This window comes from Gopherus evgoodei, chromosome 11 (assembly GCF_007399415.2).
Source record: "Gopherus evgoodei ecotype Sinaloan lineage chromosome 11, rGopEvg1_v1.p, whole genome shotgun sequence".
Classification (NCBI taxonomy): Eukaryota; Metazoa; Chordata; order Testudines; family Testudinidae; genus Gopherus; species Gopherus evgoodei.
The window spans coordinates 43742988-43770453 of record NC_044332.1 but is presented as its reverse complement, the minus strand read 5'-3'; the positions used below and the strand labels follow the sequence as shown (position 1 = coordinate 43770453).

The following is a 27466-nucleotide window of genomic DNA, read 5'->3' as shown; positions in this document are numbered from 1 at the left end:
GACCTTCCTCTCTGATTGGTCCCCGCCGCTCGATCTCTCCCCCCGGCTCGAGCGGGAGGAGGCGGCGATTGGCTGTCCGGGCCTGTCAGTCGGAAAGGCCAAGTTCCATTGCGGGATCGACTCGCTACGCGAGCCGGGCTTGGCTGCTGCTGCCGCTGCCGCGGCGAGCTGGCCGGCTGCTGCTGATGAAGTGATGCTGGCTGCCGGGACCCGGGCGGCAGCAGCGGCAGGACCAGGACCAGCTGTGGGAGCCCAGCTGAACCCTACGTGCCGCCAGCCGGGCGAAGACAGCAAAGCCAGCTGGTAAGGTCCAGCCACGGGGGAGGTGGATGCCTCTGCCTCGCTCTGTGCGTCCATGCATGGCTGTGTATCCACACGCGCCGTGTGTTGGAGGCGCTGGAGGCAATGCAGGGCAGCGTAGCAGCGAGGAGAAGCGCTGTGTGTGGGCAAGATGTCTGGGACACAGGGAATCGGCTGGCGGCTGCTGCCGCTGCCGGCTGCAATGGACTTTGACAGGCAGGAGATTGCATGTGTGCGCGTTAGGATCCACACTTCGCAAGCGAGGTACCTACCTCTCCAGCTATCCTTGCCCGGCTGCCCTTCAGGAGCCACAGGGATTGCTGGAAACGAGCGTGTCTTGCTGAGGCTCGGACGAGTGCAAAAGTCCGCGGTGTCTCTATAAAGATAAAAGCAAAGCCGAGCAAAGTGAACTTTATTGCCATAATTACAGTGGGAAGTGTTAGTTAGCGTGGTCCTTCCAAGGGAATGCAGACTCCAGAGAGGCACAGTCGTGTCACCAGGATTGCTGGAGAGGAGGCAGTAGTTACCAGTAAAGTGAGAAAACGGAGGGCTGTTAGTGAAAAAATGGCGGGTGGGGGGAGAGAACTGTTTATTATGTTTTATAGTGTAGACCTAAAGCCCTACAAGCTCAGCTGTTTCCCTCTGTACTTTCCTTGCTGCTGTTGAGCTTCACACGGCTTTGGATTTGGAGATGATGAACTGCCCCCATCCAAACTCATTCAGTGCTCCTCCTGAAGCAGCTCCAAAGACACAGCGTGAATCTTTGGGTTTGGGTTAGTGGACACGTTTCCCAGTTTTCGGTAACTACAATAAACTGTGTTGCAACGGGAAAAGAAAGGGCTTTTCTTTTGTGTGTGAAGCAGAGGGAGTTTAGACATCCAAAGGCTATCCTATGTGAACTATCAGCTCCTTCAACAGGATGTATAGCCATTGGCCAGCCTTCACTGTTGACTTCCCAGTGTTTTCTATGAGGGGAACTATCACCGCTTTCAAAGAATGATTCACGGTAATTGCTAAAAAAGCCAGATTGCCAATTAACGGAATAGTTTTAACCTTCTGTTTCTGTAATGATCCCAACAGGGTACTGGATTTTATTTTCTGTGGAAAGATCTTAAATGTGCTTGCTTTTTATTATACACTGCAGATGGGTATTGCTGGTTGGCTGAGTTTGAATCAGTTTCCCTCAGTAAAATTGACCAGAGAAGACACAATAGTGTTTTTAGATTTTAAAAAATTGTTTTACTAATTCAGTTAGTATTGACTCATTCTTTTCACATAATAAAAATGGAAAGTATAAAAGCTGCTTCATGTTGTCATACTATGGATGGAAAAATAGGTAGTGCATGAAAGGTGTGTTTAAGCATGCATGGACCTCTTTAGAGAACCTTACTAGAGACCTTGGTAGTGGGAATCCTTATTACAAGTATCCTGACCTTGACCTGATGACAGTCATTAAAACACTTTTTAAATTAGAGATTATGTAAATATTAACTCAGACCATTTGAATGGAAAATTCATACGCACTGAAAAATTAATAGAAAACAAATTTACTTGTATTATGGCTAATTTATGTTTTTGTAAAAGGCTAAAAATGGTAAGTTCAAAGAAAACTTCTAATATAGCGAACAGGAGGGGAAGAAATGATGCAAGTGACTTTTGAGACTTCTAAAGAATTCCAAAGACTAAATTCTGGGTTTTTTTCCCACACATAATTTTCTCCTTTTCATTGCTCTTTAACATGAATTACTCTGTGATATAAGACCAAACATTTCATCTCTTTAAAACAGCAGTGTTTTAAACCAGTGTTGAATATTCTTAATTTGCTAAAATATTCCTTAACTTACCTTTAAAAGTTCTTTGATTAATTTTATTATTTTCTTAATTAAATCTTGATTGCATAATATTTTAAATAATTGTTGATATACTTCTATATTTTCTTATGATGGGCTTGTTCCTGCACCTATTGATGTCATTGAGAGTCTTATCAGGCAGGATTGGACCCAAATCTAATGTCTGAAATAACTGATCTGAAAAGACTAATATAGCTGATCATATGCTACATTTCAATAGGAAATGTAATTTGAATTATTATTATTTATTATTTTATCTGCAGAACTCTCAGCCATAATCCTGAGTGCTTAAAATGCTGCTCATCGTGTTAAGAAGTTGTTTTATGTATTAAAATGTGTATGATGTGCCAAGAATACTTAATTCCAAGTTTATGATTCTTTTCTAGCTGTCAAAAAAACACAATACTGTATCGATTTGGTGCTCTAAAACTCACAAAGTAATCTGATAAATTAAGTAATTTTCTGAAATTTGACACCATGCATAACAAACTTTTTTTAAATTACAAAATCATATGATAGATGGTAGAATGGACAACAAGTGTAAACCATATTATCACAAAGCATTTATATTTCTGCTCACTCTGGAGAGTTGGAGTCCGGTGTTGTGGCTGGACAGTAAATATTAAGTGCAAGTTCTACACCTCAGATCTTTTTGACTAATACAACATTATTCTTCCCATGGTGTATTTAGTAGGTAACTATCTTTATTTACAAAACATAAAATGCAATTTAAATTCAGTTACCCGTTTAGCGTACAGATTTTCGGTGGATCTTGCGAACTCAAAAACTGGTATGAAGAGAGGACTACAAAAATATCAGTTAACTTGACAAAGTCAATTTATTTAAAATAATTTAGGCTAATCTGGGAGTCCAGTAAAGAGAAAACAGTAGAAGCAGCACTGCAGCTAGAATCAGGTACAGTGCAGATAGTCATGATGCGTGATCTCCTAGTCCCACTCAGCTATTCCAGTCTGCCTCATACCAACCCAAACTACCTGTACATGCCCCCTGTGGACAGATGGTGCCAAAGGTTCTTGTGGTTTGAGATATGGACAAATGTTATTTTTGACAAGAGATTAAGTGGAAACAACCAAACTAATTTTTCTTGTACCTAAACTAGATTTTAATCTAGATATCCAGATTATGAAATAATAGTCTATTAATGGACTGAATCCCGTTGTACAGACCCTTAATAACGTGAGAAGTCTCATTTACTTTAATGGAATTATTCACAGGAGTAAATATTTACAGGATCGGGTCCTAATTTATTGCATCATCGAAATTATTTAACTGGATCATTTTTGTTATAGCTATTATGAAACATTTTACAAAAATTGAAACATTTTAACTCATTTATATTTCTGTGGAAATGCACCAGATCTACTGTCACATTAATATATAAACAAGAAGAACTAGGAAGTGGATTTTGTTATAATAAAATGCCCAATCACTAGAAATTATCAGGATTTGATCAATTACATGCTTCTTTCAACAATGCTTTTTTCCTTAATTATGGATTTATTAATGTTCAGATCTTTCTGGAGCTATATCAGAATGACAGTGCAGTTTCTTAAACCACACTAGATTTGCTTTATTTAGATTTCCTATTTACAAAATAAGTTCATCCTTTCCCAATACATTTGGAAGTCTTACCAATTGGAGACTATCAAAATAACACAAAATCCCAGATTTTCCTTTCCTGTATATACATCAGTGATTTTTGCAGGGAACTATTAATAAGTAAATAATATAAAGAGGAAATATAGAAAGAAAGATTAATCATCCTAGCACGTTGCAACCTGCTTCCCAAATAATTGCCCAAAGATGTAAAGCAGTGTAGTAAAATATTGGTGATGTAATTTGCCACGTGTAGGAGTAAAATGATTTATTTTGATGCAGCTAGGAAAAACTTGCATTCTGTTTAGAAATGAGAAATTTAAATATACATTTAGTTAAAATACAAAAAAAGCTTTGTAAGAAAATTAGAAAGAACTAATGAATTTTAAATACTTTACGTTGCTTTTTCCTTCAGTTGTATTAAATCATGCAAACTGTACACTGATCTTTTGAAAAGCTATTTCCATTTTTGAACTTCATTGAAAACACTGACTTGTCTCCCCTCCAGCAAATGCAGTGTCCGAAACTTCTGGTCCATGGAAGCTTTGCAGACCTCCCTGGATACAGAGAGGTATAAAATACATCCTAAGATGACTTATTATCTTCCCCACTTACTCATATGTCAGCTTGTTCCAAATGTTTCCAAGGTGTCATAAGATACTGATAGGTGCATAACACTGCTTTAGGCTGTAAGTATGGATGCCTAAGACTGCTTCCCTCCAAGGAGCAGATGCTCCATGGAAGCTGATCCACCTCCCATTGACTTCAATGGAAGTCGGATCAGGCCTCATTAAGCATTTCCCATTGACATCCACGAGGACTGCTCTTAGGCAGAGACTGCAGATTCAGGTCCACAGGCTAAGGATAAACTCATTTTTCAACAGATGAAGATGGGCAGAGGCAGGCAGGTTCTTCTCTCACTGACTGACATACTTGTATATGGTGTGGGTCGCAGGAGATTAGACAGACAAGGTAGGTGAGGTAATATCTTCTATTGGACCTTCTTCGGTTGGTTAAAGTAACAAACTTTTGAGCTTGCACAGAGCTCTTCTTCAGATCTGGAAAATGTACTCAGTGTCACAGCTAAATACAAGGTGGAACAGGATTGTTTAGCATAAGTATTTAACACATATTTCAAGATGAAGTGTCCCATTAACACACCTCCAGTCATGGAGAGAAGGAAAGGAATGCAGGAAGTGGGGGGAGAATGCAGCTCGGGGAGGGGTGATGGTTATAGATTATTAATAAGTCATAAATCTACTGTCTCTATTCAGTCCATGATTTTTAGTGTCTAGCAAAGTTATGAATTTAAGTTCCCATGCTTGTCTTTTGAAAGTGTGTGATTTCCTTTGAGAATTAGGACTGATAGGTCAGAAATAGAGTAATCACTCTGCGAAAAATGTTCACCCACAGGTGATAAGGTGTTTTTGTCTTTTATCATTTTCCTTTGTGAGTTCATTCAAGTATGTAGTGATTGTCTGGTTTCACCCACATAGTTGTTACTGGGGCGTCTAAGTGCACTGGATAAAGTGCACTATGTATTGTGATAGGCATGTGTAGGACCCATAGATGTTGAAAAATGTGTTGTGGAGAGTGTTGATCATTGTAGCAGTGAAGATATGTCTGCAGGTTTTGTGTCTGTTGTTCTGGCAGGTCTGGTGCCACTTTGGATTGGTGTGCCCAGGTGTGTGGGGAGCTTGCTTCTGATGAGGTTGGAGAGGTGGGGGAGTTGTCTGAATGCCAGAAGAGGGGATACAGGGAAGATTTCTTTCAGGATGGAGTCCCCATTGACTATGGGTTGTAGTTGTTTAATGATACCTCATATGGGTTCCAGTGTAGGGTCAAAGATGACAAGAAGGGGTGTGTGGTCAGAAGGGGTTATATTTCTGTATTGTAGAAGGTTCTCAAGGGGTATTTGGGTGGCCCGTTTCATCGTGTGATCTCCTTCTCTGGTGGAATGTCCTTGTTTGGGAAAGACAGTTTTGAGTGTGTGAAGATATATATTGTGGTCTTTCTCCTAAGAGCATATTCACTGGTATTTGAGTGCCTGGGCTTTAGATAACAGATTTCCTGGTATGTTTCGGGTGGTGACTGGATCTTTGAAGGTAAGTGTGGTAATCCGTGGGTTTCTTGTATATACTTGTCTGTAGGGTTCCATTATTGAAGCTGATTGTGGTGTCCAGGAAGTTGAGGCTAGTGTGGGAGTGTTCCAGAGGGAATTTAATAGATGGGTGGTGGTTGTTGAAGTTGTGGTGGAAATCCATGAGAGAGTTCAAGTCATCTGTCCAGAGGATGAAAATATGATCAGTGTATTTCAGATATATCATTGGTTTTGTGGTGCATTTGTCCAGAAATTCTTCTTCAAAGTGGCCCATGAAGATGTTGGCATATTGGGGACCCATCTTAGTACCCCGAGCCTTTCCCATTGTTTGGACAAAGTGTTCGTTGTTGACTGAAAAATTGTTATGGGTGAGGATGAAATGGATAAGTTTGGCGATGTGTTTGGGGTGGATATCTGATGGTTGTCCATTGTCTTGTAAATATTGGAGGCAGACAGCTATGTCATCATTGTAGGGGATGTTGCTGTCTATGGAAGTGACATCCCTGTTAGCAAGGATGGTGTTTTAAAGGAGGTTGTTAATGTTGTGGAGGAAGCCCTTTGTGTCTTGGAGGAAGCTGGTCCTTGTGTGGTGAGTGGTGGTTTGAAGTCCCACTAGTGATCAAACCAGTAGACAAAGGGGGCACCATTGTAGTTTTCAGCCATGATGACAATGTTAAGGAGGCCAACAAAAGCTCTCTGACACCACCCACTATAAAGAATTCAAAGAGGACCACAACTTACCCAGGAACTTAAGGACATCATCAAATCCTTCCCCAAACAAATCTAAGAGAAACTCTATATGCTTCCTAAGATGCACAAACAAGGGAACCCAGGCAGATCCTTCATAATCGGCATTCTTAGGGCATGGCTACACTTGCTGATGTAGAGCTCTGTGAGTTAAAGCAGCCCTCGGAGAGCGCAGTATGGAAAGCACTACAGTGTGTCCACACTGTCAGCTGCAAATGCACTGGCATGGCCACATTTGCAGCACTTGCAGTGGCATTGAGAGTGGTGCATTCTGGGCAGCTATCCCATAGAGCACCTCTTCCCATTCTGGCACTGTGGCTTGTGGGAAGGGAGTGGATGGTGTGGGGCATTCTGGGTCCTGTCACAACGTCCCGTGATGCATCTCTTTGTATCCCAGCAATCTCTGTGCTTCCCTCCACATTTGGCGCCATCTTTCAACTTTTTTATACTGCTTGCTTTGTCTTCCCTTTTTATTCTGCGGGAATGGATCCCAAAGTGCTGAGGAATATGCTGATGGGTCTTGCCAGCACGTCACGTTTGGCAGTCGAGTTACTCCTTAAGCTACGAACTGACAGTGAGGAGTCTGACAATGATGTCGATTTGCATAATACATATGACACAAGATTGCTTGTGGCATTCATGGACATGCTCACCAATGTGGAATGCCACTTTTGGGCTCAGGAAACAAGCACTGAGTGGTGGGATCACATCGTCATGCAAGTCTGGGATGATGAGCAGTGGCCGCAGACCTTTTGGATGAGAAAAGCCACTTTCATGGGACTGTGTGCTGAGCTCACCCCCACCCTGCGGCGCAAGGACATGAGATTGAGAGCTGCTCTGCTGACGGAGACGTGGTTGACTATTGAAATCTGGAAGCTGGCAACTCCAGACAGCTGCCGATCAGTCGCTAACCAGTTTGGAATTGGAAAGTCGACCATTGGAATTGTGTTGATGCAAGTTTGCAGTGCCATTAATCGCATCCTGCTCAGAAGAATGGGTAACTTGCATGACATTGTGGCTGGCGTTGCACAAATGGGTTTCCCTAACTGCGGAGGGTTGATAGATGCGACGCATATTCCAATTCTGGCACCACCCCACCTGGTCTTTGAGTATGTTAATTGAAAGGGGCATTTCTCTATGGTACTCCAGGCGCTTGTGGATCACCATGGGCATTTCATTGACATTAACGCAGGCTGGCCCAGAAAGGTGCACGATGCACGCATCTTTCAGAACACTGGCCTGTTCAGGAAGCTGCAAGCCGGGACTTTTTTCCCAGACCAGAAAGGGAATCGGAGGCGAAGTCGAAATGCCCATTGTGATCCTTGGAGACCCCACTTACCCTTTAATGCCGTGGCACATGAAACCCTACACAGGGAGCTCAGCCAGTTGGAAGTGAAGGAAAGATAGGGACAGAAATGACTGGCCTCTCTAAGACTTGGATCTGCATATGGGGCATGTTAATCCAGTCTTAGGGCTTTAAGAGTTGTGATAGACTGAATGGGCTGTGATGATGCATTATGAATCTCATTTACACTCCTTTTCCTCTGCTTCCATTGGTCACTGCTAATAATTATTATTATACTTAACACTTACATTTCAGTTTTCATTCAAAAGCACTATTACACTGTGTATTCAGGCATAATTTCACACAACACTGAAATCCATCCACATCTAAGGTTTTATAGTGCATAGCAACACAACAACTTAAAACTTTTCCATTTTTGGATCTGACCAAACAAAATATTCATTTATACACACAGCCCTTTTGATAAGTGCCATATACAATTTAAATAATGTGAGAAATTCAGGTAGCCAGAATTTAATTATTTCTATGGAATTTGTCCAGGACATCTAGGTTATCACTTCTGCCTTTGCAGAAAATGCCTGGCATTATTAAATAGCCACAAATCTTTCTTTGTGCCTCTTATACCATGTTTGGGTACTGGCTTAATCAGAGAAGAAGAGGGAAGAATACTATATATCAAATAACCACCTCTTCCACACACAGGTTTTTCTCTTGTTATCTCCTATCCAAGTATCAGATTTGACACAATTAAAGCCCTTGGTGTTGTGATGCAAATAATATGCAGGAGCTTGCCTCTCTCTGAGCTGTTCTGCAGCTCCTCCATGTAAAAGGGCTGTTGTTTTGTTTCTTTAGTCCAGGGGTTGGCAACCTTTTCAGAAGTGGTGTGCGGAGTCTTCATTTATTCACTCTAATTTAAGGTTTCACGTGCCAGTAATACCTTCTAAAAATGTTAAAATGTATCTTTCTGTAAATCTATAATATATAACTAAGCTATTGTTGTATGTAAAACAAATAAGGTTTTTAAAATGTTTAAGAAGCTTATTTAAAATTAAATTAAAATGCAGAGTCCCCTGGACCGGTGGCCAGGACCTGGGCAGTGTGAGTGCCACTGAAAATCAGTTTGAGTGCCGCCTTCAGCATGTGTGCCATAGGTTGCCTACCCTGCTTTAGTCCTTCAGCAGGTGACCACATTTTCACGTGAATAGCTGGCTCTGCTGAGCAGCAACATTTGTGGCTTTGTGGGGGTTGTGCCAGCCAGAAGGCTGCAAATATTTCCTGCTGGATTAGGCCCTGAATTTGTTAAAGGATACTCTTACTAATTAGAGTTGTATCTTGTATATTAGAAGAAAAGTAGAAAACATAACATTTCTCTTATGTTCTAATTTGATATTTACTTTACATAGCAGGAGATTTAAGTAGGGGAACAAATTTTTAGCATTATCTGTAGTTAGTCAGATCTTAAAAAGGAAGTATTATGGAGTGTGTCACATTCCAGACCACTGGTGATTATGGCTAGTTCAGGAAACTGCATGGATTAATAATTTAGAGCAATCTTGACCCCCTCCCATGATAAAGTTTGTATTTAGTGGTGGAGGGGAAGGAAAACTCTACAAGATGCCCCTCATAGGGTTTCTCCCAAACTGCTGCCCTGGGGGAATGGGAATAGTGGGGTACAGAGTTTGCCCTCTTCGTGACTGCAGTTAAAGTTACACATAATCAAATCAAACATTTGTAAGTACGGAAAAGCATAATTACGATCACGTAAATAACCTTAACTCTGCCCACACACTACTCAATAAACAAACAAACAATCTCAGTCCCAACCACCACCTAATTAATCATCCTCCATTCACATATTAAATTTCAGACCTACACCAAAGAAATGGACAAAGTCCTTCCCACATTTTCAATAGAGATCTGTGTGCCATAAATAGCCACTGGAGTGTACACTAAAAACATGTTCATAGAGTCAGTGCTCCATGATCTGCACTAGCTTCCCATGGGTTTTTGGATGGAGTTTAGGTATTGGTGTTGACCTAAAAAGCCCTATATGGTTTAGGATCTTCCTACCAGAGAGGCTGCTAGTCTCCCTGTGACATAGTACCGTAGGGTAGATCAGCAGAGATGCTCAAATTGGACCGTTCCCCAATATAAAAGAGAAGGGATCACTGGCAGGGTGTTCTTCATTCCTGTGAAATGCCCTGGTCAAAAATAGCCCAAATCTGTTGCTCTTCAGGGCATACTTCTTAGGAGGGTTGCTGAAGAAGCAGATATTGTTGAGAATGATGATTAGGAAAAAATGGGGCATATGTTTTATTGTTGTACTACTAGTACAATCAAAGGACTGGAAAGGACTTTGAGAGGTCATCTAGTCCAGTCCCCTGCACTCATGGCAGGACTAAGTACTGTCTAGACCATTCCTGACAGGTGTTTGTCTAACCTGGTCCTAAAAACTCCAATGATGGAGCTTCCACAACCTCCCTAGGCAATTTATTCCAGTTCTTAACCACCCTGACAGGAAGTTTTTCCTAATATCCAACCTAAACCTCCCTTGCTGCAATTTAAGCCCATTGCTTCTTCTTGTTCTATCCTCAGAGGTTTAGCAAAACAATTTTTCTCCCTCCTGCTAACAACGTTTTACATACTTGAAAACTGTTATGTCCCCTCTCAGTCTTCTCTTTTCCAGAGTAAACAAACTCAATTATTTCAATCTTCTCTCATAGATCATGTTTTCTAGATCTTTAATCATTGTTGTTGCTCTTCTCTGGACTCTCTCCAGTTTGTCCACATCCTTCCTGAAATGTGTCACCGAGAACTGGACACAATAATCCAGTTGAGGCCTAATCAGTGCAGAGTAGAGCGGAAGAATTACTTCTCGTGTCTTGCTTACAACATTCCTGCTAATACATCCCAGAATGATGTTAGCTTTTTTTACAACAGCTTTACTGTTGACTCATATTTAGTTTGTGGTCCACCATGACCCCCCCGAGCCCTTTCCGCAGTACTCCTTCCTAGGCAGTCATTGCCCATTTTGTATGTGTGCAACCGATTGTTCCTTCCTAAGTGGAGTACTTTGCATTTGTCCTCATTGAATTTCCTCCTATTTACTTCAGACCATTTCTCCAGTTTGTCCAGATCATTTTGAATTTTAATCCTATCCTCCAAAGCACTTGCAGCCCCTCCCAGCTTGGTATCGTCCACACACTTTACAAGTGTACTTTGTATGCTATTATCTAAATCATTGATAAAGATATTGAACAGAACCGGACTGAGAACTGATCCCTGTGGGACCGCAGTCATTATGTCCTTCCAGCATGACTGTGAACCACTGATAACTACTCTCTGGGTATGGTTTTCCGACCGGTTTTGTGCCCACCTTATGGTATTAGAAAGTTTATATTAGAAAATTACTGTTTCTTTCCTTGATTGATAATTTTGAGTATTGTCAGATGCACCTAAAGTGTTCAGATGGGTGCCTCTGGTTATTATTTTGTTAATCTAAAGAATAAATAAATAGAGAATTTACCTTTTCAACCCTTTAGAGACCTCATTCCTGTAGATTAGGTCATCTTCAGGATCTGCTACGTACACTTCACTATGATGCAGTATTTAAACTATTGTGCATCCAACTTTAAATAATTGCAGCCATAGGCTCCAGACTTTGATGTATTTTCAACTGTAACTCAATTTAACAAGATAATTTTGGTTTGGAATTAACATATATATGTTTCCTTAGAGCATGCACATCTGTAGTCTGAGATTTGCTTTTAGAGACTGGTGGCCTAAAGTCAGTTTTGCTGATCTTTCCATCCATTTGATAACACATGTTGCCAGAATCTCTTTACACAAAGAATAAGCAGTAAGTGTACCCTACTTGGTTTGGTTCATATTTTATTCCTGATATTTTTGATGTTTTCATGGAGTTTGTTTTTGCAAGAAAATTAGGGAACAGGGTCTACCCGCAAAAAGCTGACATGATGTTGAATATGACTTGTCCCTATCTGCAATTAATACAAAATCATGGTCATGTGTGTGTTAGCCCAACTACTCAAGGTTGCATTCAAATGTGGGTTAGTGAATACAAGACTGTGGACTACTACATGGTAGCATGTGCAGATGTCATGGATGGGTATAAATACCCTGTAGTATTTGAGCATTGTCCTCTGTAAGATTATGCCACTTGAGTGGACAGTAGCAAAATCCATGCAGAATACATTCTAAAGACACACACACTGAACAAAATCACTTATGCTGCTTATCTGACTTACACATGCTACCATTCTAGGGCAGTGCTTGGCTCCTAATGTCTAATTATAACAATAATATTCGTTTTGTTGAGATGTCCATAATCATTAACCCACTATTTGTAGTCTATGTTTCTGAGACACCAGCACCATTTTAGTAGTTTCTCCTCAAGGAGAGCTATAGATACTTATAATGAAGGAGAGTATTTTTCTGTGGGTGATACACAAGCAGTGTGCCACATTGATGCAATCATCTAGAAGATAGTCCATATCCATTTAGAAAGAGTATGAAGCATTTTTACAAAAAAATAATTATCTTCTCAATTAAATCAGTCAGATTTTTGGTCTTTAAGCACCTAATACAAGTCTAATTAACAAGGCTTCAGATTTATCATGGAATTTTTTAAAAATAAAAAATCATGGAGCAGTCATGGTAAATGTAGTAAAAGTCACAGGCTTAGGGGGAAATGATATGTAAGGTCAACAGAGTGCTATTTAAAGTGAGCAGGGCCTCCCCCCATCAAGACAGTGAGGCAGCTTGGCCAAACCTGAGTAGCATTACAACTCCCATTATATCAGTTCGCGATGCTGAGAGCAGGACTATGGAACCAAAGAAAAGTCATAGACAACCAGAAAAATCACCATACCTATGACACTTCTACCACTGTGACAAACTTGCAGTCCTAATAATTAGTATATTTATGTTCTCCTACTGTACAAACTGGTCAATTTTATTTTATCAAGCTTTGGAAGATCAGATCCATCTACAAAAAAAGCTAATGAAAGAAAACTGTTCATATCTCAGAGACTTTTTGAAGGTAATACAACATATCAGTTCTACCTGAAAGTGTTTGACAGCAATCTGAGTACTGTTGGCTTTTGTTATTAACCCCCAGATAGTGCTTTTCATCTAGACTGTATGCTTAAAATGGTTCTAAAGTGCCAGTTATGTGCTGCCTGGAATTGGCTACTGAACAGACTCAGTGGTAAGCCAAGAAGCAGAGTGACACAGGGTTGAAGGTTCGCTGCAAGATTCAAAATTAAGTACATGACAAATGATCCTACTAAGGAGATGTTGACTTGAATAGAGTAGTTAAGGTCCAAATCAAGGTCAGTCATTAAAGTCAGACATAAAAATACGAAGTGTCACAGCACACTATTACTGCAAAAATTACTTACTTTCTTGTTTTTACCATATAATTATAAAAATAAATCAATTGGAGTATAAATATTGTACTGACATTTCAGTGTATAGTATATAGAGCAGTATAAACAAGTCATTGTATGAAATTTTAGTTTGTATGGACTTGGCTAGTGCTTTTTAAAGTAGCCTGTTGCAAAACTAGGTAAGTATCTAGAAGAGTTGTCGGACCCCCGGAAGACCTTTGCCTATCCCCAGGGGTACATGTAGCTCTGGCTGAGAACCACTGATCTAGTCTGATCATCTGCACTTTACAGGCTACAGAACCTCACCCACCCACTCCTGCAATAGACCTGAGTTACTGAAGTCCTTAAATCATGAGTTAAAGACTTCAAGTTTCTGAGAATCCACCATTTACACTAGTTTAAACCTGCAAGTGACCCATGCCCCTTGCTGCAAAGAAAAGCGAACCCCCCCCCGAGTCTCTCCCAATCTCACCCAGGGGAAAATTCCTTCCCGACCCCTAATATGGTGATCAGATAGACCCTAAGCATGTGGGCACAACCCGCCAGCCAGAACCTGGGAAAGAATTTGCTGTAGTAATTTAGAGCCCTCCCCATCTATCATCCAGCCATTGGAAATATTTGCTGCTAGCAGTCGGAGATCGGGTATATGCCATTGTAGAGAGTGTCCTCATACCATCCCCTCCAACTTATCAAGCTCACTCCTGAAACAAGATAGGTTGGTGGAAGAGAGAGGGAGAGGGAGTGTGTGTGTATGTGCGTGTGTGTGTGTGTAGAACTGGTAAGCAAGGCCCTCGGAGGAGAGCGAGCTTCTTTTAAGTACAGCAGGCTTGGAAACTGGGAGCAAGGAAACTTCTTCCTGTTGTTCATTCCTTCTGTGTTCAGGGAAACATTCTTTGTAAATAAACAGGATCGTAGCAAAGAAATACCTGACTCGATCATCAGTTTCTCTCCCTAATGGAAGCAAATTGGTTATGCCATGAATATTGGCTAGCTGCTGCTGCCGCCAAGTAGCAACCATACTACTTGAGCTGTACATAATTTTATAAGAAATACATTATGCTGTAGTAATATATTCACGGAATCCTAAGACTCCATGGATGGTACTGTATCTTCACTATCGCCATTTGGAACTTAGAACTCAGAGATTTTCATACTCCGAAAGCTCAGGCCCTTGTCACTTGAGCTTAAAGGAAATGATTCTTAGCTGTTAGCAGTAGAAGGCCTGTGAAACATAGCTGATCGCTTTTGAGTCTATCCAATAGAAGGCAGTGATGTGTATACACACTAGCCAATTAATATAGGTTTATATATTGTGACAAAGTTCCTCCTCTACCTTGGTGGGTCCTGCATTTATTGGCAACTTTGCTCACCTCAGTGATCTTTCCCACAGTCTGGATCAACTTCTCCTGTTTCTGAACAGGAGTTGGGAGATTTGGGGGGAACCCAGGCCCGCCCTCTACTCTGGGTTCCAGCCCAGGGCCCTGTGGATTGCAGTTGTCTATAGTGCCTCTTGTAAAAGCTGCAACTCCCTGGGCTCCTTCCCCATGGCCTCCTCCAAACACCTTCTTTATCCTCACCACAGGACCTTCCTCCTGGTGTCTGATAACACTTGCACTCCTTAGTCCTCCAGCAGCACACCCTCTCACTCTCAGCTCCTTGTGCCTATTGCTCCCAGCTCCTCACACACACACACTTCCTCTCCTCTGGTTCCTCCTCACCTGACTGGAGAGAGCTCCTTTTTAAGGTGCTCTGATTAGCCTGCCTTGATTGGCTGCAGGTGATCTAATCAGCCTGTCTGCCTTAATTGGTTCTAGCAGGTTGCTGATTACTCTAGTGCAGCCCTGCTCTGGTCACTCAGGGAACAGAAAACTACTCATGCAGTGACCAGTATATTTGCCCTCGACTAGACTCCTGTACCCCACTGGTCTGGGTCTGTCACAATATATTACAGTGGTGATTTTCAACTTGTGGTCTGTGGACCTTTGGGGGTCTTGAAGACCATGTTTAAGATTTCTAAAGGAGTCTGCACCTCCATTTGAAATTTTTTAGGGATCCACAAATGAAAAAAGGTTGAAAACCACTGTATTACAGCATTTTTGTAAAATTCTCAAAATCCTGAACCTATGCTATATAGCTTTTGGTAGTCTAATTTAAATTGCCTGGCTTTTAAAACACAACAGTCCCATTCAGAAGTATGTTTTATGCACAGGAGTAGAGAACAATTCTTTCTTATTTCTCTGAAATAAATAAAATACCCCTCTTTTTACCATAACTCAAGGAAGCCTATGGGAATGTTATGACATTGGATGCTAGTGGTTTAGGAATTTTGCCATTTCATAAGTGTCTTTCTTTTTGGTGGGATGGTTTTGAGTAAATCAGATTGTATATATAACATGTGCTGTCTTATTACACATGGTCACTTGAATGCCTAGAGTCTGGTATGATCAGGAAGCTTTACTGTCTTTTCTAAAGTCTTTCTGTATTTTCTGTTTGATTACTCAGCCAAGTTACTTCAAACTTTTGTTTGACCATAGATCAAACTTGTTTATTAAAGTGTCTTGTAGCTAGAGTTCTGACATCAGCAAATAGATCAAGCTATATTTGAAAAAGTCTTGTGCATTTTGCACTACGTGCCAATCAATAGAAGACTCAAAATGATTTTCAGTCCTCTTTGAAGGCTTTTGTGCTAAGACATGTTTAGTGCTTTGATAAAGTCTTTTCCAGTTGGATGCCACTAACATTTACAGAGTTTCCCAAGCCCAAGTAGAGCAGCTCCAACTGCACTGCAAAAATTTTGTGGGTTGTATTTTAGATTCAGTATATATTTGTATTTTAGCTGTGCCATCCAAAGCATTCAAAAATACAAGTTTTACACATTTCAGGCTCAAGCAAGTTTTATATTTCTGGTCTGGTCAATGTGAATGGGGCTCCAGGTGGGGCCAGAAATGAAGGGTTCAGGATGCGGGAGAGGGCTTGAGGCTGGGGGTGTGGGCTCTGGGTGGAGCAGGGGATGAGGGGCTTGGGGTGCTGGAGGGGGCTCAAGGCTGGGGACCCTGTAAAAAAGATTAGTCAACAGTGTAATCATATGTAGTTTCTCTCCTTTTTCTGAAGCCATAATTTACTGAAAAGAAGTGCCTGAGTGAGAGCTCAGTAATGAGTAAGGAATGCCCTTTTGTCAGAGAATTTAATGTTTCTAATGGCTGCCAATAAAGAAACAAAAAGCACATCAAACTTTTGTGACAGCATTACCATTAATGCCCTGCATGTTATGTATATCATCTATATAAAGTAATAATTCTTAACTATATGTGGCATTTAGTCTACTTCCCTCTCCTAGATGGTGGAGAGATAATAATATAGTGCAGTTAAGCATACCTTGTTATGAATTTATGGTCTGCGATCACTCTTCACTATCTAGAAAGGTGAAGATTTTTAGCGTCTGGTCTGTTCTTTTGTATGAAATTATGAAAAGAGACAAAAATGAAAGGTGATATTTGTGGGATACAGAAACTTGGTGGTCAACTCCTGAGTGTCTGAACAGAGGACTTCCAACTAGAAAATACATTTTTCTACTAGAAAAAATTATTAGCCAAGATGCTTTCCAATGAGACACAGTGACATATTTGTAAACAAATAGATTTTCCAACTGCATAACTAAGTAATATAAAATATATTGTAACAAAATCATTTGCTAAATAAACTAATGAGATGTACTATATTAAATGCTATACTAATGTTACAGGAAAAGCAATTTAATTACTTCCAGTATTGATAGTGCAAAGAAAATCTGGTATAATTGTGGTAGAGAATATTAAAAGCCACTGTTGTCTGTGTTTGAAGACATATTGTTTTGTGATAATGAAATATTGTAATAACCTCAGCCACCTCCAGAGAAGAATGTGAACTATCGCTCGCTGGCGTTACTCTTCAGTGGGTCACTAGCTGTTATGTTACATAAATAAGTTTTACACAATGATCATTTGGGATAAATAGAACCATAGGCATTGTGACCATATTCAAAACTAACAGATATATAAGGCCCTTCATTTTCAGTTTTTATTCTTTTTTAAATTTGTTTGGCATTTACCAGTAGTTATTTGAAAATGTAAGCTATGAGTGAAAATGAGTTAGAACTGGAAAGGAAGGCTCATAGCTGGAAAGGTATCATAACCTTAGTCCCAGATTTGGACCTTAGCGTCCAAAATATGGGGGTTAGCATGAAAACCTCCAAGCTTAGTTACCAGCTTGGACCTGGTACCTGCTGCCACCACCCAAAAAATTAGAGTGTTTTGGGGCACTCTGGTCCCTTTGAAAAACCTTCCCTGGGGACCCCAAGACCCAAATCCCTTGAGTCTCACAACCAAGGGAAATAATCCTTTTTCCCTTCCCCCCTCCAGGTGCTCCTGGAGAGATACACAGACACAAGCTCTGTGAAACTACACAGAGAGACTCCCCCTCTCTGTTCCCAATCCTGAAAACAGGAATGCAAACTCAGGCTAGCAATCCAACACACAGATCTCCCCTTGATTTCTTCCTCCCACCAATTCCCTGGTGAGTACAGACTCAATTTCCCTGAAGTAAAGAAAAACTTCAACAGGTCTTAAAAGAAAGCTTTATATAAAAAAGAAAGAAAAAATACAAATAGTCTCTCTGTATTAAGATAACACAATACAGGGCAATTTCTTAAAAGAATATTGAATAAATAGCCTTATTCAAAAAGAATACACATCAAAGCACTCCAGCACTTATATTCATGCAAATACCAAAGAAAAGAAACCATATAACTTACTATCTGATCTCTTTGTCCTTACACTTAAGAAACAGAAGACTAGAAAGTAGAACTACTTCTCCAAAGCTCAGAGAAAGCAAGCAGACAGAAAACAAAAGACCCCAGACACACAATTCCCTCCACCCAAAGTTGAAAAAATCCGGTTTCCTGATTGGTTCTCTAGTCAGGTGTTTCAGGTGAAAGAGACATTAACCCTTAGCTATCTGTTTATGACAAAAGGGTCCTCAGTACTCACAGTGGTTGGAGGTACTCACAATATAGTGGCTGGATGGTTTTGGCTGCCAGGACCAGGATCAGCTCCAGGCCCCAGTACGCCAAGCACATGCCTGGGGTGGCAAGCCACGGGGGGTGCTCGGCCAGTCGCCGCAAGGGCAGCAGGCAGGTTGCCTTCGGTGGCAGCCTGCGGAGGGTCCGCTGGTCCCGCGGCTTCGGCGGACCTCCTGCAGGCTGCCGCCGAATCTGTGGGACCAGGGACCTCCCGCAGTCTGCCACTGAAGGCAACCTGCCTGCCGTGCTTGGAGCGGTAAAATACCTAGAGTCACCCCTGGCCAGGACCCAGCTCTCTGATGGTCTTGCTCCCCTACTGCACAAAGGAAGTGGACAGGGCTGGGCTGGAGAGCCAGGGTCAGTTGGATTTCTGTCTGGCAGAAGGTGGTCTCAGCTGCCAGAACCCGTCTCCCTGCCTGTCTCACTTCCCCAGGGCACAGAGCCCCATACACTTCTCTCCCAGACAAAGCCCTCTCCCAATCAGGCTGTTCAACACTGAGGAGATGGTATCAGGAGGGGGCTCTGTCACGAGCCAGTAGCCACAGGGAATGGCCTTACACTTCTCTGCTGACGGTCCAGGGCACAGAGCCCCATCCTCTTCCCCTGTTGGACACAGCCTACGTAGAAGTGGACAGGGCCACGATGAAAGTCCAGGGTCAGGAAGGAGCTCTGTCTGGCATAGGGGCCAGTACTCACGGGCTGTAGCCTTCTGCTCCCCTCCTGACTCTTGCCGTTCAGTGTGGCCCCATCTGCTTCCCCTGTGAAAAATATGTGGGGCCCAAAAAAGCCAAAATTCAGGTGAAAGTGGGTAAAACCAATAATGATTTTTTTTTTAATTCAGGAATATTTTGCATGAAGTTTGTAAATACCAAAAACAAAGGGCCTTACAAATAAATAAAAAGTAAACTAAGGTAAAAATCTGCAAAAGTGACTAACTATTCAGTAGTGAGGAGAATATAATTACAGAGTCCTCATTTCCCAAACGGTTACCTATTAAGGGCCTGATCCAAAGTCCATTGAACTCAGTGGAAATACTCCCTGGGACTTCAACTGGGTCTGGATCAGAACCTAAAATCTTAATCCTGCTTCCTTTGAAGTCAAAAGGCAAAACTTCTACTGACTTCAAGGGAGCAGAATCTGGTCTTTAGTTCTTAAATAGTGAATACTGTTTTCTTTATATATTCACCACTTTTGTTTCTTTCATAGTCTCATGAAAATGTAGTTTTCCCTTTCCCCTAAATTTCTTACAGGCTACAGGTGCATCATAAAACAATCTGTGCCATTTTGTAATATTGCAGCTAATATTACTCTGCATATGTAGTATTTATTCTTTTTCTGCCACAATTACACTACTAAATCTTGGTACTATAATTCTGAAACTACTGAGAGAGATCAATGTCAGAAAAAACTGTGTATGTGTTTCAGTTAGAAATGTAAAATTGTCGGTCTAGTGAATATTAACACCTACATGCATTTTAATTTTCAAAAGAGATTTTAAATTCTCTGACAAAAGGGCATTCCTTACTCATTATTGAGCTCTCTCACTCAGGCACTTCTTTTCAGTAAATGATGGCTTCAGAAAAAGGAGAGAAACTACATATGATTAAACCATTGAGTAATCTTTTTATGTAATCATGGGGGGGAGGGAGAGTCTCTTCTCCATTCAGTGTAGGTAACACTGATTAGTTTTAATGGGAGTTTTTCACACACATCAAGGGAAGAGTAGAACTTGGAGTTTAACAAGAAAAGGCACACAGAGATGATGGCAAAGATCAAATGAAAAATATTTGTGTTAACCAAATGTTTGTGTTAACCAAATGTTTTGTACAGTGGAATATGAATACTGTTCACGCATCCTTCTGCACTTCTATTCCTTCCACTGTACACACTTTTCTCAATTTTGAGGGGACTGACATAACTCAGTCACTTTTTGTGGGGAAGAAATATTCAACTCTGGAGACAGCTATTATATAAAAGGTACGGGTCTCTGAGAATTTTTTTTAACATCTAATCTTGAACTTGGAAGGAAAACAGCTCGCTCTCCTCACAATATTTCCTACCTTTGTGTATTTTAAGGATTCAAATAGTGTCTTACTTTAGATCACCAAACGCACACAAAAAAGTAACACTGGAGACCTAATGCACATAAACTCAGAGAGAAGTCAGTAGGAGTTTTGTGTAAGAAATGAGTGTCTGATGAAGCTAAAGATTATATTAGTGATACAGTATAACTATGTAAAAAGCTGATCTTCCTAATACCAGGTCACAATATATAGAACTCTTCTGAAGGAGGTCCATTCTAAACTCTGATTTTCCTTTCTATAGAATAGTGACAAGCTGCTGGCTCTAATGAAATGTCTTTTTTTTTTTGTGGCAAATAGTTGCTGAGTGACATTAAGGATAAGTATTTTGGCTCAGGGCTTTGTCATTGTCATAAACAGATAGCTAAGGGTTAATATTCTTTTACCTGTAAAGCGGTAACACCAGTAACCTGAAACACCTGACCAGAGGACCGATCAGGAAACAAGACTTTTTCAAATCTGGGTGGAGAGAAGTTTGTGTGTGAGTTCTTTGTTCTTTGTCTTGTGTCTGACCCTCTCGGCTCTGAGAGTGATCTTTCTGTCTCCTGGCTTTCTAATCTTTTGTTTCCAAGTTGTAAGTACAAAAATAGTAAAACAATAAGGTTTATATTGTTTTCTTTTGTATTTACATGTGTGTAGTTGCTGGAATGTTTTGAATTGTATTCTTTTTGAATAAGGCTGTTTATTCATTTTCCTTTTAAGCAATTGACCCTGTATTTGTCACCTTAATACAGAGAGACCATTTTTATGTCCTTTTCTTTCTTTTTTATATAAAGCCTTCTTTTTAAGACTTGTTGGAGTTTTTTCTTTAGTGGGGACTCCAGGGAATTGAGTCTGCAGCTCACCAGGGAATTGATGGGAGGAAGAAGTCAGGGGGAAAATCTCTTTGTGTTAGATTTACTAACCTGACTTTGCATACCCTCTGGGTGAGGGGGGAAGTACTTGTGTTTCCAGGATTGGAAATAGGGAGGGTGGAGTCCCTCTGTTTATATTCACGGAGCTTGCTTCTGTATATCTCTCCAGGAACCCAGGGAGGGTACACCTGGAGGGGAGGAGGGGGAAGGGAGATGGTTTATTCCCCTTTGTTGTGAGACTCAAGGCATCTGAGTCTTGGGGTCCCCCAGGGAAGGTTTTGGGGAGACGACAGTGAGCTAGGCACTGTATAATTCCTGGCTGGTGGCAGCTTTACCAGGTCCAAGCTGGTAACTAAGCTTGGAGGTTTTCATGCTAACACCCATATTTTGGACGCTAAGGTCCAGATCTGGGAAAAATGTTATGACAGTCATGTCAATCAGGAGAACACTTATTTTAATAAGTGTCATCCATGCTGACCAGATGTGTCAGAGCTAAATATGCCAATTTTCACGTTTCTTTTGATTTATAGTAGAACTAACACATATGACCTCTCACTGAGAAAGTGCATGCCTACTGTATAAAATTAGGTCGTCTCCATGAATATCTTCAAGTGTTATCTACAAAATTAACTTAATTAGGTGTGTAAATTATCCCCCAGGGAGCTTGCTTCAGTAAAGCTGCTTCAACAGAGGTGTTAAGATGTTTCCCTTTTCAGCAAAGACCTTGTACCCCACGGAGGAGTTAAACCAGAGAGAGAGGACAGTGTTACTGCCATTGCCTTTCCCATCAGGAGGGAAGATTGAACTCCTCCTGGAGTTCTTTAGTTGCTCCACAGACAGAAGCTGCTGAGGGGAGCTGTTCCCACTGCTTGGACCCTATGTCAGGCTGTGTGCTGGTGAAAGCTGATATAGATTCTGTGGTGAATCTAGCCCTAAAATCTGAGCAAGACATTTTTCTCAGTTCTGGTACTGTGTGCACTTTGCTTACTTATAGACCTTTTACAACTGAAGTATCTGTCGTCCATAGGTATGATATAAGGGGAGTAAGAGAACTGGTAAAGAATTATCCATTTTTCAAATAGGAATTTGACACATTGCATACCTTTTAAAAATAACTTTGCTTTAGTTTTAATATGTTAGAAATACATTGTGCTTTTAAAGATTTGAAGAGTTTTATTTCACTTTAATTTGGTGAAAGGTATTGACTTTATATCTTTAGAAAATAAACTCCTTTTTATCCCTAGAACAGGAACAGCATGAGCAGCAGCAGTTCAAGCTCCAACTCTACTGCTATGCCGTTGTGCCTATCCCTTTTTGTTAATTTATCGTCTATGCCCATTCAGCTTTTGACCTATTTACTAACTAAGTCCCTGATCTGGAAACACTTAGGCCTACGCTTAAGTTTGTACATGATTTATCCTATTGCTTTCAATGGAAGTAGTCACATAAAAGCATGGGCCTAAGTGTTTGCAGGCTCAGAACTAAAACTGCTAAAAGGTATGTCAGTTATGGCTCTTTGTTTTGTGATAAGGAAATAAAACCACTCAAAATATAATGACTTGTGGTCAAACTGACCAGAGCTACACTGAAATTTCTGACTTACAGCACCAAGATTCTCTCTGTGTACTAGCACCCATAATCAACAGCACTCTCTCCTTCCTGTTGAAGTCAATAGTAACATTCCTTGTAATAGGATTGGACTCTAAAATAGAAACATTTATATGAAGATTTAATGTTGCTTCAGTTAACATCCATCGCTTTTTAAAAAATATCATCATTGATTTCATTTTGGGGTAGACTAGTTTCTCCAGTGTCCCTTAAAATGTGTATTGTTCAGCAGAGAGAAGTTTAGAAGACTGGATTATAATTTACTAATGAACAAGAGACCAGATCAGATGCAACATCCCTATAGAATATCCCTGCCAATACTAATCCCAGTTAGTTCCTGGAACATTTTCTTTCCACTTTGAACAATACTAGGAAATTTGCTATTACATTTAATTAAATGTAAATGACTCTCTTTTTTAAGGGCATTTTGTTCTAATCTTCAGTAATGTACTTCAAACCCCAAAACAATCACTCTTACATTTATTTGTATCTTTAGTTTTGTGATCATTGTGCTTTATAAACAAACACAGAGCCTAACAATTGATTATAGAATAGTGCTTTGCACTTATACAAGGATTTCCAAACTATACAAACACTGTCTCAAAACACTCCTGAGAGACAGGTACTCTTACATAAACATCCTATAGAAGAGGGACATTTAACATAGGATATTATAACAGTTATTTTATAGATAGAAACTCAAAATAGAGCGAGCCCATTTCATCATCGCAAACCGTTACCTTTTGGGCAGCTTCACTGGTGTAAAGGGGCCACTAACTTGGTGGATCCAGCCACAGGGAATACACTTTGCATAGGGTTTCTGTGGGTTACTATTCTCTGGCCCTGCTGCCCCCAGCATAGGGGTCCTGCTTGGGGCATGGCTGGGGAAAGAGGAGGCCTAGTCAAAGCTATGATCTGGGTATCCTTGGCTGTGGCAACAACCTTCAGGGCCAGAGGCAGCTGAATGTCAATTATAATGATATAATCATGTACCCTGTCATGAGGTGTTCTAAGCCCACACTGACCCAGCAAGAGTTAATGAGCTACTGTGGACCCACTCAGCCCTGCCCTGCTACGCTTTAACTCTCTGTCAGGTAAGGAAGGGCAGTTAAAAGGAAAGGAAGGCAGCTTAGTTGCTGGTTGATCAGAAAGGTGCACACACCTCCTTATCCTTTGGTCCTTGAGGGACAGGGACAGGTCCAGGACCTGTGTAGAAATTGTAGACTTCCAGAACCTCACCAGAGGAAGGTGGGCAGGCCCAGGGATATTAAGTTTGTTTTCGGACTGCTTTTCTTTCTTTGTTTATAAAAGGACTGTTGGCTCAGGCTGGGATGCCTGAGAGAAGCCTTAGGGGCCTTGCCAAGACCGTGGTAGGAAAACCCTGCTAATGAGGGGTACAAAGAAACTGCTTCAATAAACTCTGTGGACTTTTTGCACCCTACTTGTTTTTCTTGTACACTGAAGAGTGCATAGTCACATACCCTTATCTAATTTTATGACAGGAGCTGGGCAGAGTTATGAAGAGGTGTAGACAATAGCATAAAATTTTGTTTTGAGAGACTTAATAAATGAATTACGATTCAATTCAGTTGGCACCATGAGGTGTAAAGTACACTTTCTCTGCACCAGCCACTCACCCTTGTCATTTTCACTGCCACCCTCACTTGGGGTTCCCACTTCGTGGAAGCAGTTTTAGGTTACAGCTGGGGCTCTGTGGAAGCTCTGACACCAGAAGCTTCTGAAATGATACAATAAATCAGCCTTTCTCTGGGGCTGTCCTGGCCTTATCCCCTTCCACACCTGTACTGGCCCTGTACAGCTCCCCCACCTCACACTGAGTTGAGGGGACGTTGCCTGCTGTCTGCCACCACATCCTGCTCCCTGGGCAGAAGTTGGCCCAGTATTTCCCAGACAGGGAGGTCTTCTGATAGAGAATGTTACTGAAGTGTGAAGTATTAATTATTTTCCTATTTTAATTAAAATATTTCCTGATGGAAAATGAATCCTAACAGCACTCTCACAGATCAGATTTCCCTGTTCACTGGTTCTGAAGTAAATGTTCATATGAGTGGTTCATTAGAGCCTAATATTTTGAACAAGGAGCAGGAACCACTAATGCAAGGCTTTCCCTTGACATCACCTATATCCATCGTAATAGGTTTGGGTCTATAACGTAGAAAGCAGTAGCCAGCTTGAAATTCCTTTGAAATTGCTTACAATAGTCAGTGATTGTACCATCATATGCACCCTGAGAATGGTGACTAGAAAACATCCTTTTCTGATTCTCTGCTGATTAAGTCCAGCATCACCACTCTTTTCAGCATGTTAAGCAATCTCCGTTTCCATATGAAACTGATTTCATAGCTCCTGACTTGATTAAAATACCTATATAAATGGCTAGCTTTTCTTGGGAAGATTTTTCTCAGTTTGGAAAATTATATTTTAACCCAGAACTAAAATTATTGAAGTTGGAGTTTTGCAGGGGAAAGGACTGCAGAATCAGAACCTAAGGGTCTAAAAAGGTCTCTTAAGTAATGTACAACAGGACCATCAATCAGAATAGTATGAGCTGTCAATAGCTAAGACAACATAGATATCTAGTCCAAAAAGAAGTAAGTATTCTCCTTGAGAAGGGAAAAAATATATACGAAGGTATAATTTTTTACTGCAGTTGCTATGGAGCTGCATGTACAATAACTGTTAATAATGGGAGTTATTTGAAATGTACCACACTGATAATGTATCTCAAACTGGGTAGAGCTGCATATTGTTTTCAAAGGCCACATCTCATTGTGCAAAATAAGAAGATAAGATGGATGATGTTAGTAATGTCAGCAACAGAACCACAATGGTATACAAGATATAGTAGATATATGGAGTGAACTGACAAGATCATGTCATTCATAAATGATTCAAAGGTAAGGGGTGTGGTTAGGTGAGCAGAAAATTAATAGGCTGGTTGTGGGGTGAAATGAATAGATAAGATGATAGGAGAGAAATCCTACATGTAGATATATTAAACATATCTTGAATGTTTTCACTTGCTCCCAGTTCTGAAAATCCCAGGTAGCTGATTTTTTTTTTTTTAACTCAGATTTGTTATCCAGTGTCTGGGTTCCCCTCAGCATAGCTGTTTAAGAGCATGAGTCATAGGTGGAATCTGATTAATTTTACTCCAGGACTGAGTGGCTACTGTATCTGGAAAAAAGCTGCTCAGCTATGAAATTTCAACATTTAAAAAAATATGTCCGTATAAATCCTCAGATATACAGTTTTCATTATTTCTCTAAGTCTGGAGGACATTCAGCTTCTTATATGATACAGTTCAGAGGATAATTGTACCTTCACTAGAACTCTACATCCTTGAAAACACAAGACTGACAATTTGGTATTCTTCATATAAAGTTGTGTGCAAAACCTGAGCTCTGATTTCAGACCTGCATGCGTTTCAACAATTTCCATTGACAGGCACTATTAAATATTTTCATTTTCAGTTTGTTAGATTTCAGAGAGATATTTCCCTGACACTTGAAACCTCTCTAACTTCTAACTTCCTTTTTCCCAAAGAGGCCCTCTACTTTTGGAGATATCTGGTCTGGAAGTCACTCTGCTGAGCTCTCACTGTCTGCACTATTCAAACCTGCTATGCTTCATGACCTCTTTGGTCAGAAGTGCTGGCTCTAGACTACATTACATCTTGAAATGGCTGCTGAGTTTGTGGTCTTTTTCATTTTAACTGAAAACCAGAAGCCCTCTTTATGATAGTTTTTCTGTTGTTCTCCTTTATTTGAGACCTATATGCATCTCATTCATATTTGTGCGGTTTTTAACTATTCCTGTATAGCTGCTTACATTTACATAGTTTTGCTTTGGCTGTTTATGTTGGGTTTTGTGCCTGGAAAAATATCACTATTACAAAAAGACTAGCTACTGTAGCTGTTGTTTTCATTATGTACTGTACCACCTTCTTTTTTTCCAGTCTACTACTGAAATAACTTCACAAAGCCTTCAAGATGACTATAAAGGACATTATTTTTGTAAAGAAAACAATATAATATCTGGAAATTCCTTATACCTTAAATATGAGCTGTGTGGATTTTCTCCCCCCCTCCTGAATTTAACTTTTCAGCCTGACCAAGGAGCACGGAAAGTACCAAGGCTAACAAGGGTTTTTGCTTCCTGTGGCACACTGGAAAATATACCCTCATCACAGCTCAAAATTACACTCAAAATGTACATCACTGTGGGATTTTTTCAAAGGTGTTTTCTTTCCTTCTGAGCTGGCCATTGTTTACACTAATGTTTTTTCTAGCTTTTGTTTGCTTTTACCTGTATTTTTTTAAATCATTGTTTGTTTGTATTATTCCTGTCAATTCCTTTTTTCTCACATTTTGTTCGTCTCCTCTCCCCCCGCCCCCCACCCCTTTCTGAGTGTGTGTTATTTGGTCTCTTTCTTTCTGTTAATCTCATTCTTGCCTTGGGCACAGTCAGTTCCTTCGTTTTTGTTTCATGAGAGAAACTTCTTAGCACCTCCC

General features: G+C 40.6%; 1 protein-coding gene across 1 annotated transcript in view; it reads left to right on the top strand.

The window, feature by feature from the left end:
* Positions 1 to 139: 139 nt before the first annotated feature.
* Positions 140 to 27466, top strand: part of B3GALT1 (beta-1,3-galactosyltransferase 1) — a 347043-nt gene continuing 319716 nt past the window's right edge. Inside the window, exon 1 of the mRNA XM_030580774.1 lies at positions 140 to 303. The gene's annotated coding sequence lies outside the window, so the exon portion shown is untranslated. The remainder of the gene's footprint in view (positions 304 to 27466) is intronic.